Genomic DNA, 11,744 nt, shown 5'->3' on the forward strand with positions numbered 1-11,744 from the left:
TGAGTAAGGTTAGAAGCGGTGAGAAGAGAGAAAGGGGAGATTTGTGCTGATTCTAAAGAGCTCCAGGACGTAATAAGCGGCGGAGGAGAGTCAAGTAAAAAAGACCAGATTTGCTTAAGGGAAAAAGCAGAATGAAAGCGTGAAATGTTTGGAAAGTTGACACCACCGAGATGTTTAGGCTGTTGAAGACGGGATAAAGCAACTCTGGCTTTACGATTATTCCATAAAAATTTAGAGAAGAGACTGTTGATGGACTTAAAGAAGAAATGAGGAAGGGGAATAGGAAGCATAGAGAGATAGAAATTCACAATGGGGAGGAGCATCATTTTAATAGTAGAGAGACGACCCCACCAAGAGAGAAAAAGAGGAGACCAGCGTTCAATAAGTGAAGAGAGTTTTTTAAGAATATCAGAATGATTGATTCTAACAGTCTCTCTAGTGGAGTTAGCATAAAGAACACCAAGACACTTGATATGGCTAGAGGTCCATTGGAAACCAGAACCATGAAACATATGTGGGAGACAAAATTTATTGAGAGGGAGAACTTCTGTTTTGTCAATGTTCAATTTATATCCAGAAACAGAGGAATAGTCGTGTAGCAAAGAAAAAAAAGCGGGAAGGGAGACCGAAGGGTTAGAAATGTAAAGCAAAATGTCATCCGCATAGGCGGTGAACTTAATTTCCACATCCTTAAAAATGAAACCAGAATAAGAAGAGGATTGACGAATCTTCACGAGGAAGGGTTCCAAAGCCAAAATGAAAAGAAGAGGGGAAAGAGGACAACCCTGTCTGGTACCTCTATAAAGGGAAAAGTATTTGGACTGCATACCATTGATCCAGATAGAGGTAGATGGAGCGGAATAGAGGAGTTGGACATATTTAAGGAAAGTGGGGCTAAAGCCATGCCAACGCAAAGCACCAAACATGAAGTCCCAATTAACCCGATCGAAAGCCTTCTCAGCATCAAGAGTAATTGCAGCAAGTGGAGTATTCAGTTTAGCGGAGAGGTGAATAATGTTGAGAAAAGTTCTAGAATTATCGGTGATGGATCTACCTTTAACGAAACCGGATTGATGGATATTAACCAGTTCAGGAATAATGGAATTGATGCGAAGAGCCAAGAGTTTCGCAAAGATCTTGCAATCAGTATTGATTAATGAAATAGGCCGGTAATTCTTGCACAGGGAGGGATCTTTATCTTTTTGGGGTAAAAGGACAAGCATAGCCTGTGTGAAAGAACCTTTGGGCTCACCGGTGATGAAAAAGTGATTGAGCAACTGGAGTAAATAGGGAAGTAAAACAGATTTGAAATGAAAAAAAAAGCGAACTGTAAAACCATCGGGGAAAAGGAGTTTTATCTTTGGGTAAGAGGGAGAGGGCAGCAAGGATTTCCTTTTCTGAAAGTGGAGCATCAAGAGAAGAAAAGTCAATCAGCGGAGTGGAGGGTTTGGGAATTGACTGAAAAAAAGCATCTAATTGATCAGTAGAGGGAGTGGATTCAGGGGTGTAAAGAGAGGAATAGAACTGTACAAAACAATCAAGGATTTTAGCATCAGAAGAGTGAATAGAACCTTGTGGGTCTTTGATGGAGACTATTTTAGATTTTTGTTTTTTGATTTTAAGATAATTCGCAAGAGCTCTACCGGCTTTATTACGACCACCATAAATGTTTGCATTAAATTGGAGAAGTTGATTAGAAGCAGAGTCCCAGGTGTGTTTATTAAACTGCATTTTAGCGGAGATGAGAGAAGATAAAGAATCGGGGGAATTGGAGGTATAATAGAGATGTTCAAGCTCTTTAATGCGTGTAAGAAAGGAAGAAGCTTGGGAAAGTGCTTTCTTCTTTTTGCGTGACACATAATCGATAATACAGCCACGAGCATAGCTTTAAAAGCATCCCAAAGGAAGTGAAAATCAGAGGAAGTGTGAGAATTATTGGTAAAGAACTCATCCATAAATTGAGTGAAGTGTCTTGTAAAGGCAGGATCCAGTAAAAGGAAATTATTAAAACGCCATCGGGAAGACTGAGGTGTAGGGGAAGGGTAGTCCATATCCAGAATAACGGGGGCATGGTCAGAAATGAGGATGGAGCCTATCTCGGAATTAGTCATGAATTGAAAAGCGTGATGTGTTAGAAAGATATAATCAATACGGGAAAGGGAAGTATGCACAGGAGAAAAAAAAGAAAATTCCAAGGAATCAGGATGAGAGATTCTCTAAGAATCTATGAGACCTCTGGAGGAGATGGATGTATGGAAGGATTTCTGCATTTTATTAGGAACATAACGCGTTTGTGATTTGCGATCCAAAAATGGGTCCATCAATTGATTGCAGTCCCCCCCAACAATCATGTCCTCACTAGCATTGGAGGAGAGGAGGGAGGAAAAATCGTGCCAAAAGGAGGGATCAATACCATTCGGACCATAAACATTACAGAGGGAGAGATGAACATTATTTACAGTACAGTCTAGGAACAACCATCTACCAACAGCATCAACAATTTCTTTATGTATTTGAACAGATAAAGTCTTATGAAAGAGTATAACCACACCATTTTTATGATTAACAGCAGGAGAACAGAAAACTTCGCCAACCCATTGTCGACGTAACATTGACAAATCTAGTGTAGAGAGATGTGTCTCCTGAAGAAAGGTAATTTGACATTGCAACCGGGCAAGGTGGGATAAAACATGCTGTTCCTTAATAGGGTTCCGAAGACCCTTAACATTCCAAGAAATGAGTCGGAAACCTTTCATGAGGAGAGAGTAAAAGAGAAATAGGGAAAGGAAACAAGACAAGTAAGAGAAGAAAATAGACAAAGGAAGAATTGGAAGAAGTGAGTAGCATACAAAGTAGGAAGGAAGACTAAATAGGTAAGAGAGCAAGCAAAATGGAAATAGGAAAAGCAATGAAAACAAAGCAGGAGTATCAGACAAACGTGCAAAACGAGGAAATATATACGAAAGAGAAAAAGAGTGGAGAATTTAATGCCATAGTGCCAGAGTGAGAAGAGGGAAGAAGACAAGAAAAAACCTAAAAGAGAAGGAATAGTCCAGAATGAAGAGCAGTGGAAAAAAGAAAATAAGAGAACAAGGGAAAGAAAGATAGAGAGAGGAGGGAAAGAAGAGAGGGAAAAAGAATGGAGGAAAAGGGAGGAGAAACCTCCCGAGAAAAAAGATAGGAAAGAGAGGATGGCCAAAAGTCGGAGAACTTTAGCCATAGATTGTGCACAACGAGAACAGAACGAACAATAGAGTGAGAGCGGGAGCAGCAAAGAGAGACAGCCGCATAAAATAAGTGTAATGCGGGAATCTGGACTCAAAGAAAAGCTAGAAGTAAGAGAATAACAGAAAATAGGGAGAGAGACCAGACCCGACAATTTAATACAAATGAAGGAGACTTACCAAACAACCATGAAGGAGGACGGCATACTGGGGTAGAACAGAGACAGTCAAATAGCGACACAACAAAACGGAGGAAGGGAGAGGCCAACAAACCAGGACCGGAACACCCAATCTAAAAAACAAGAAGGGAGCAAAACATCACGTTATAAGAAGAAAAGGAGACGGGCCACAACAAAATAGAATCAACAAAACAAAAACAAGAGAAACATTAAGAGCCACTGTGTTCCATGTTGTCCACCCTATGTGTGGCGATGAACTTGCGAAGGTCTGCAGGATCGTCGAAGCTGTAGGACCTTTCCTTGTATGTAACCTTGAAGAAGCAAGGGTGAATGAGTCCATATCTGGCATTCATAGCACGAAGTGTGGGTCTAAAGTCCAAAAATTCCTTGCGACGGTCGGCTGTCGGCTTTGATACATCCTGGGTGAAGAAAAGTTTATAACCAGACCACACTAGCTGCTTATGTTGTTTAGCAGAGTGAAGGACTTCCATGAGGTCAGAGTAAAGAAGAAAGTACGCAATTATGCCCCTGGGCTTCAAGGAAGCAGAAGAGTGTTTAGGACCAAGGCGGTGTGCTCTCTGTATGTTTACATCCAGATGTTTAGGGATACCTGTGATTGGCAAAACGTGAGATTTCAGAAAGGCGATGATGTCAGACCCCTCTGAATTTTCTGGAACACCATAAACACGCAGGTTGTTGCGCCTATTTCTATTTTCCAAATCCTCTGTGGCTTTTTTAAGTAGCACAACTTCCTTAGTAAGACTTTCGACCTTAGCAGCAACACCTTGAACATCACTAATCTGTTGTTCAACATCAGTCACTCTTTTGTCTAAGGAAGACCATTTTTCGTCGATTCTCTGTAATGTTGTAGTAGTGTCCGCCATGAAAGGCCTAATAAGGCGAAGTTCCTCCATAATATCCTCAAGCGTTATGGGGGGAGGAGACTTGGAAGGCGAAGGAGGATTATTCTTAACACGTTTACTGGTGTTAGCAGACTCTTTGCGAGACACAGGAGTCACAGATAAGGCCTTAGAACTCTGCGCGTGCTCCATTGTGAAAAAGGCAGATGTTTTTTTTTCTTTATTTTTTAAAAACCACACCGAAATGAGCTTTTGCTGAAAGCGACAGGAGAGCCACTGTAAAAAGAGTAAATTGAAAGCAGACAGAAATAGGCGTGTAGGCAAAGAAGGCAGGCAACAACTAAATGAGGTCCAGTGACGGGGATTGCTCTAATCCATAAGCTCAATAAACAAGAGCAGCAAAGTAAGCAAACGCAATACCCAAAACAGACGAAGGAGCAGATAAATATTGCATGCAGAGACCGTGGAACAATACTAAGTGGAGGAAATGAGAGCGTGGCCACATAAGTGAGAGAAGAACCACTGCGATGACATGCAGCTTCAGACAAAAAGAAAGTTAATATACAAAATGGCGGCCATTATCCTGACTGGCAGATCCTCACAGGGAAAGCGGAGGTTAATATCCAAAAACTGAAGAGGCAAACATGTCCAGGGGAAGTATGGTGCTCCACATGACAAGTCCACCAGTTAAAGAGAAGAAAAACGTGCCAGAATAAGCTAATTAGCTTAAAACGAAATTCGGGGCCAGAAAAAACGATATGAAGAAAATCAAAATAGCGGCCGGAATTTGATTAGGCACATAAAAGCATTTTTTCCAGTAAAAAACGAAGCGTGGAAGTCAGCAAGCATACCCTCATAATCAGGGAGACTTCCGACGCTGGAATCGGCGTCCAAATTGCAGATTTGCCGCTTCTGCGAGATCCTTCATGCGCGAAGCGCCGCAGCTGTTGCGGAGCTCACGGAGGGGCGGCCATCTTGGCTGCCGCGTCGCGCGCTCTCTCTTGATTCTTTTTATAAGACATGCTGTAGTTCTTTGTAAAAATTCTATGAATATCTAAGATTGGGACGGGAGTTGAAGACATTCCTTAAAAGGGAGAATAAAATACACATACCAGTTATAGGTCTCAGAGTGCAACTTGGCATTAATCAGTATCAGAGGTCAAGCAACTCTTCAAGAGTTGTTGACTGCAGTGGGTTCTGGGGCTCCACTTGATTCAGAAGTAGTGGATTATCGTCGCTGTCAAAGGAGGGTACAATCACCATATCACTTCGCAATGGCCAAATTCTTACATTAATTAAGACATAATCTAATACACTAGTATAGAGACCTCTTTCAAATGTAGGTAAACTATCGGGATCTGCAAGTCCTTCCATTGCAAGCTCTGAGACTGTACCCAACCACCATTGATGCTTCTTGTGATGCAGCATTAGAAAAAAGTGCTGAGGCCTAACGGCCAGGTCTAGAATGTTCCATGTTTTATCTTCGTCCTCAAACAATACATTAAGTATGGGAGAGGGCTTGAAACAAACATTAAAATCCCCTGCAATTATTATTTTTGATCACTGTTGCCAAATATTAATCCTATCATCTAGCAAGGCCAGAACAAGGGGAATCATCTCTATTGGGAACAGATCGGCATTAAACAGTACCAAAACAAGCCCAGATGGACACTTCTTCTGAATTCCAATTAAATATATAGAATCAACATTTAACTGAGTATGAACACAAGCAATTGTATGTTTCACCAACATTAGTAATCCTGCTATCGCCCTTCCAGTTTATTAGGAGGTAATGCTTTAACACTGTAAGTGGTGTAACCATTTACAAATATTTTACCAACAGCCCATGATTCCTGAGATATGCAGACATCATTTTTTCCCTCAAAGAGAGCCAATCATTATCAGTAAGTTTAGGGCTAATCCCTGCCAAGTTCCAGGATATTAGGGACAACCCTTTTTGTGCCTCAGTAATCGTTTGGATGCTAGGACTGTTTGGCCCAGGCATACTTAGGAGCTGGCACCAACTAAGCCAAATTGTGTTAGGCAAACAAGCATCTCGATCATGGCCCTCAGAGGATACATAGTAAGCTTGGAAATTGCTGTGGGAGAGGTAATATGTGGTACCCCCATGGCCAAAATGTGAGCAGTGGTGGATGGCAGGGAAGGGGGCCAGGGGAAGGGTGGGGGTTAAAAAAACATAAAAATCACACTTACCTTTTAAACGGCCGCTGTCTCTCTGTTGCGTTGCTGCTTTTCTTGGTGAGGTCTGAACCAGGGAGCACCCAGGCTCCCCATAGCCAATCACAATGCTGAAATGTAGCGTTGTGATTGGTCTGAGAGCCGTGGTTCCGCACTCAGATGGGGACTGAGAGCCTGTGCATATTCCTCTCCAGGTTGTGCATTACAGCCTCATAGGGAAGAAGCAAAGTGCATGTGACTGTTTGACTGGGCCCAAGACGGCCGGCAAAGCACTCATGCACACTTGGAGTGTGGAGACGACTCCTCCTCCTGTGACCACATCCCCTCCCGTTCTAACCCAGCCCTGTAGCAAAGAAAAATAAAATGATAATAATGAGGTTATTATAAAAATAAATTCTGGTCTGCAAGCAGTGGGGTGATGCTTCTCCACCTTAGCAGGGAGTTGCCCTGCTAAGTGGTAAAGTCGTGTAAAATCGGCTTCTGTTGCAGCTCACAGGTCTGAGTGTCAGTTTGCATGGATGGAGGAAAGAGTCTTTTCCGGAATACAGAATCAATTCTGTCCCATAAGAGGCAGGTTTGAGTTAGGTGCACTGCAATGTAGTCATTATTATATCTTTTGGGGGAACTCGATATCGGAGCACACTATTGAAAGACATTCCTGTTTTGTTCCAAGCCACTGGGTTACATTATTAATTAGGGGCTCTGTGTCCTCATAAGCATTGTTGGCCAACTTGGGGGTTGGGTGTTGATAAATTAGTCCTCCTTGATTTTCCCCTATGGGGTTATATGGATATCTGCAATCTGGGGTATGAGCCTCAAAGCGAGGGAGTCTATTGTCTCAAGCTGGCCCCTGTTGCTTTATTGACCCTGTTCTGCTGCTATTTAGTGGTCCAGCATCTGCACCAGCTGGCACAAACCTTGGTCGCCCATTGTGGGGTCGCCAAACAGGCCGTGGATTCAGCAGAAATAAATCATTGTTATCTCAGGGTTTGCTGCAACTTTCTTTGTTACTTGTTGATAGTGCAATAGAGGAGAGTTTGATGTGAATTGGAATCCCATCCCTCTCACCTCCGGGTAACATTTGAATCATAAACCCTGTTTTGTGTGAATGTAAGCATGGCAGTGTAGGCGTAAGGTGGTGTGGCAGCAGCAGCAACATGAGTGGAAGAGGTGTGGCGCAGTGGCCAGGGTGCCTGACTCGTGACCACAGGGTTCATGGCTCGATCCCCGGCTCTGGCGGCAGGTTAGCCCAGCACCATGTGACTCTGGGCAATAGCTTGCTTAATCTTCCCGACGGCCCGAGCACCGGGACACCTCTCCGGAGCTAGCTGTGCGCTTCACAAATGCTGGTATTTTATTTCATGAGCTAGCAATCTTGCTTTTACAGTCACTCTCCTTTTGATTGACTAAGATGTTAACTGAAGATTGCAACTTATCCAACTTAAGGTGCAAGGAGGAAGACCTTCTGTAACTATCAGAGCTTCCTAGGAGGCAATATCATTAGATTTAGTAGCTTGAACAATTGCATCAAGAGTGTGGATAGGCTCATCCACTTCTGCCAAAATAGAAAACTTTGGTGCCGGGTACATCTAGAAGCAATTAAAATAGTGGGGTAAGTGTCTGCTTGTTGAAATGGAGAAGGAGGCTAGTGATAGTCGGGCCTTGAGTTTCTGCGGGCTCTAAGGTTTCAGTGCTGTCTTTAGTTTTTACCACTTTTTTCTTAAACATCTCCACTATTTTCTCTGCAGGTTTTTTATTTTTTGCTATTTTAGCATTCAATATTGTTTCTATTTTTCCAATGAGATGGTCTATATCATCTATTATACTTGCACTCATCTTACCAGTTCCAGGCATTTTTGATTCCTTCACATTTGGGCTCGGAGTCTCCGAGGCCTCGCATATACCCATTGAGAAGCTGTACATTTAATGTGTCACAAAGATGGGGAGATGGGAAAGGCCACAATTGCCTTGGTCCAGTAATACTTGGTGACAGTCAACAATATATATTTTTTAATGTGCACTTGCGAAGCTACGATGATCAGAGTCTGGAAGATTACATTAAAGAAACTAGGCTCAGCCCAGTCTCTCCAGGGTGATGACTGGCAAAGAAGGGCCCTCCCTTGGCGGCACAGGTGCGTCCCACGCCGTCGGACTGTGGCGCAGTTTTATGCGCAAGGGAACACAAGGAATGGTGGAGATTAAAGTTCTCCTCCAGCTGTGCTGTCACAGCTTCTACTGGCTCGGTCTCTTTTCTGTCTCTCGGCTTCCTACAGACTACGGTACTGCCACATGCGTTTATGCACAAGGGGCCACTGGGAACGGTGAAGTCTTCCCCCAGCAGCGTTGTCACAGCTTCTCCAGCTTGTCCAGGCTCTCCCTCAGCTTCCTTTTGTCAACAGGTGCATCAATGGCTATGCTCATGTGACCCTTAAATGGTCCCATAATAGAATACTTGGGTGTCATAGCTGACTGTGAACCCTTTGAAGCAAACATGTTTTTACTCATGTATTTCCCATGGTACTGCGTGTAATACCCTCGTGACATGTAGAAAGAGGCAGAAGGCTGCGTAGTGTTTTAGGATTTAGGGTAGTGCAGTAGGGTGTGTGTAGTGTAGGGGTTGTGCTGAGGGGTAGATTTAGGGTTTAGGGTAGTGCAGTGGTGTTTGGGTAGTGTAGCGAGTCATGCTGTTGGTAGTGTTTTAGGGTTTAGGGTAGTGCAGTTATGTTTGGATGTTTGGGTAGGGTAGAGTTTCATGCTGGGGGTAGTGTTTTAGGGTTGAGGGTAGTGCAGTGGTGTTTGGGTAGTGGAGGGTGTAGTGTTTTAGGGTTTGGGTAAGTTGGTGTCAGGGGTTCACTCCACCGACCTAGGATGGTAAATTTGGGTAGGCTCGAGCATTTTCAAGCGGACCCCGTCCTCAACCGGGGACTGAAAGGAGTGGGACTCTGGACACCAGGGACACCCTGAGTCCTTATCCTCATCGGAGGAGAAATAGTCCTCCAATACACCCTCTCCCTCTAAGGGAAACCCGCCGTCGGGGTCTACAATAGTGGTGACAGCATTGCACTTTTCCCCGGACTCCTCCTCCTCCTGGCAGGGTGCATGTTTTAGCGTTCACGCACTCTTGAGGAAGGTCTCCGTAAGTTTATCAAATCCTTCCAAGTGCCCCGCGTTATGCTTAACGGCCCTTTTATTCCCCATCTGGGAGCTACTGGGACCTGCCACCACCAGATCTGGGAAAAACCAAAGGAAATGATGGACGGAGCGTTGACAATACAAGCACTCACCCCCAGTCAACTGATCTGGGTTTAATCCATCACCGTTCTTAAGCCCACTCTGCCACCCCAGTTCAGACATGGCCATATGCAAATCAGTCTGACCCTGTGCCTCATGGGAACAGTCCAGCCCGAACTGCCAAGCCATGCCTTCCCTGGACCGGAAACAAGCTACCGAGGACCGGTTTCTGGCATTTCAGCCGTCTTCAGCCTTGCTTGAATCCAATGGCAAAGTGAGCAAGGGACTCACGTCTGAGCATACCCTGCCAACTTATGGCGAACAAAGAAAATCCAAAGGAAATGAGGGACGGAGAGTTGACAATACAAGCACTCACACCCAGTCAACTGATCTGGGTTTAATCCATCACCGTTCTTTAGCCCACTCTGCCACCCCAGTTCAGACATAGCCATATGCAAATCAGTCTGACCCTGTGCCTCATGGGAACAGTCCAGCCCGAACTGCCAAGCCATGCCTTCCCTGGACCGGAAACAAGCTACCGAGGACCGGTTTCTGGCATTTCAGCCGTCTTCAGCCCGGCTTGCTTGAATCCAGTGGCAAAGTGAGCAAGGAACTCACGTCTGAGCATATCCTGCCAACTTATGGCGAACAAAGAAAAACCAAAGGAAATGATGGACGGAGCGTTGACAATACAAGCACTCACCCCCAGTCAACTGATCTGGGTTTAATCCATCACCGTTCTTTAGCCCACTCTGCCACCCCAGTTCAGACATGGCCATATGCAAATCAGTCTGACCCTGTGCCTCATGGGAACAGTCCAGCCCGAACTGCCAAGCCATGCCTTCCCAGGACCGGAAACAAGCTACCGAGGACCGGTTTCAGGCATTTCAGTTGTCTTCAGCCCGTCTTCAGCCCAGATATGGGTCACTGAACACTCCAGGGATGCTTTTCGCCAGCTTATCAACCTGATCCCTAAGAAGAGCCAGTGCCCTAGAAATAGCCAGAGAGAGGGCTTGGTCCACTGCTGGAGGGAGAAGCTGGGGGGGCATTCATTCTCCACATCCTGGTAGGAGGAGTAAAAATGGTCTTCTGGAGAAGACATGTTAGCAGAGTATGTGAGCACAGAACAAATGCCCTCAAAATCCTTAAGGCAGCCCCCTTGCCGGTGCTCCAACAGCTGGGCTTTCCCCAAAGCTGTTATAAGAATAGCATGAGGCTCAATACCAATTACCACCACCAGGTGGCACTGGTCACTAACTTGGCCGTGTGGGGAAATCACCGTGTAGCGGTGTCAAAATTAGGCGAGGGTTTGTCGGGAATCAACCGGACACTAAAGGAGTGACCGGATTCTCGAACGTGTGTAAAGACCAGCGGAAGCGCTCGACGGAGCAGCCTCGCTCGGACCAGACGCGCCTGACAGGATATCACCGCTCACAGAGCACACAGCGGGAGAAACTGCTAGGGGGAGAATGCTCTCAGGCAAGAGCCTGCTGCGCAGGGAATATGACACAATACCAAGGCAATAATCCTAATAACGTGCACAAGAAACTGCTATACAAACAGCAACAACGTCAGATTAAGCCAAGCATTTAAGGAATGCACTTAACTGACGAGCAGTGAAGAAAGAGGAAGCGGCAGGGACGTCACGATATTATATACGATGGACTGTGATATGATTGGACTATAGTTGCCTTAGGGACTACCCCCCTAATGGTTCATGAGTTCTGTAGTCTTTTGTTTAATGATTGTTGTGTTACGTTTTCTTTGAACTGCTATGCAAATAAAGTGAGGAAAGATATGCATAATCCTCGCCTCTGTCCTGCCATAGAATTCATTAAACTTTATTCAATCTGATTTAGAAACATAGATCATAAAAGTGTACATAACAACAGTAAATCCTCTTTCCTAATACAATACAGTGAGAATTAATTAAAACCAGTAGGTAAAAACGGGTGTTACAAAGCCCGGTTCAGAGCAACTTCAGGTTGACAGAATCTTAAAGTTCAATGTTTCGCAAGATCAATCCCATGTACTTCGTGCAGAATATGCAA

Source organism: Lissotriton helveticus, chromosome 6, assembly GCF_964261635.1.
Source record: "Lissotriton helveticus chromosome 6, aLisHel1.1, whole genome shotgun sequence".
NCBI lineage: Eukaryota > Metazoa > Chordata > Amphibia > Caudata > Salamandridae > Lissotriton > Lissotriton helveticus.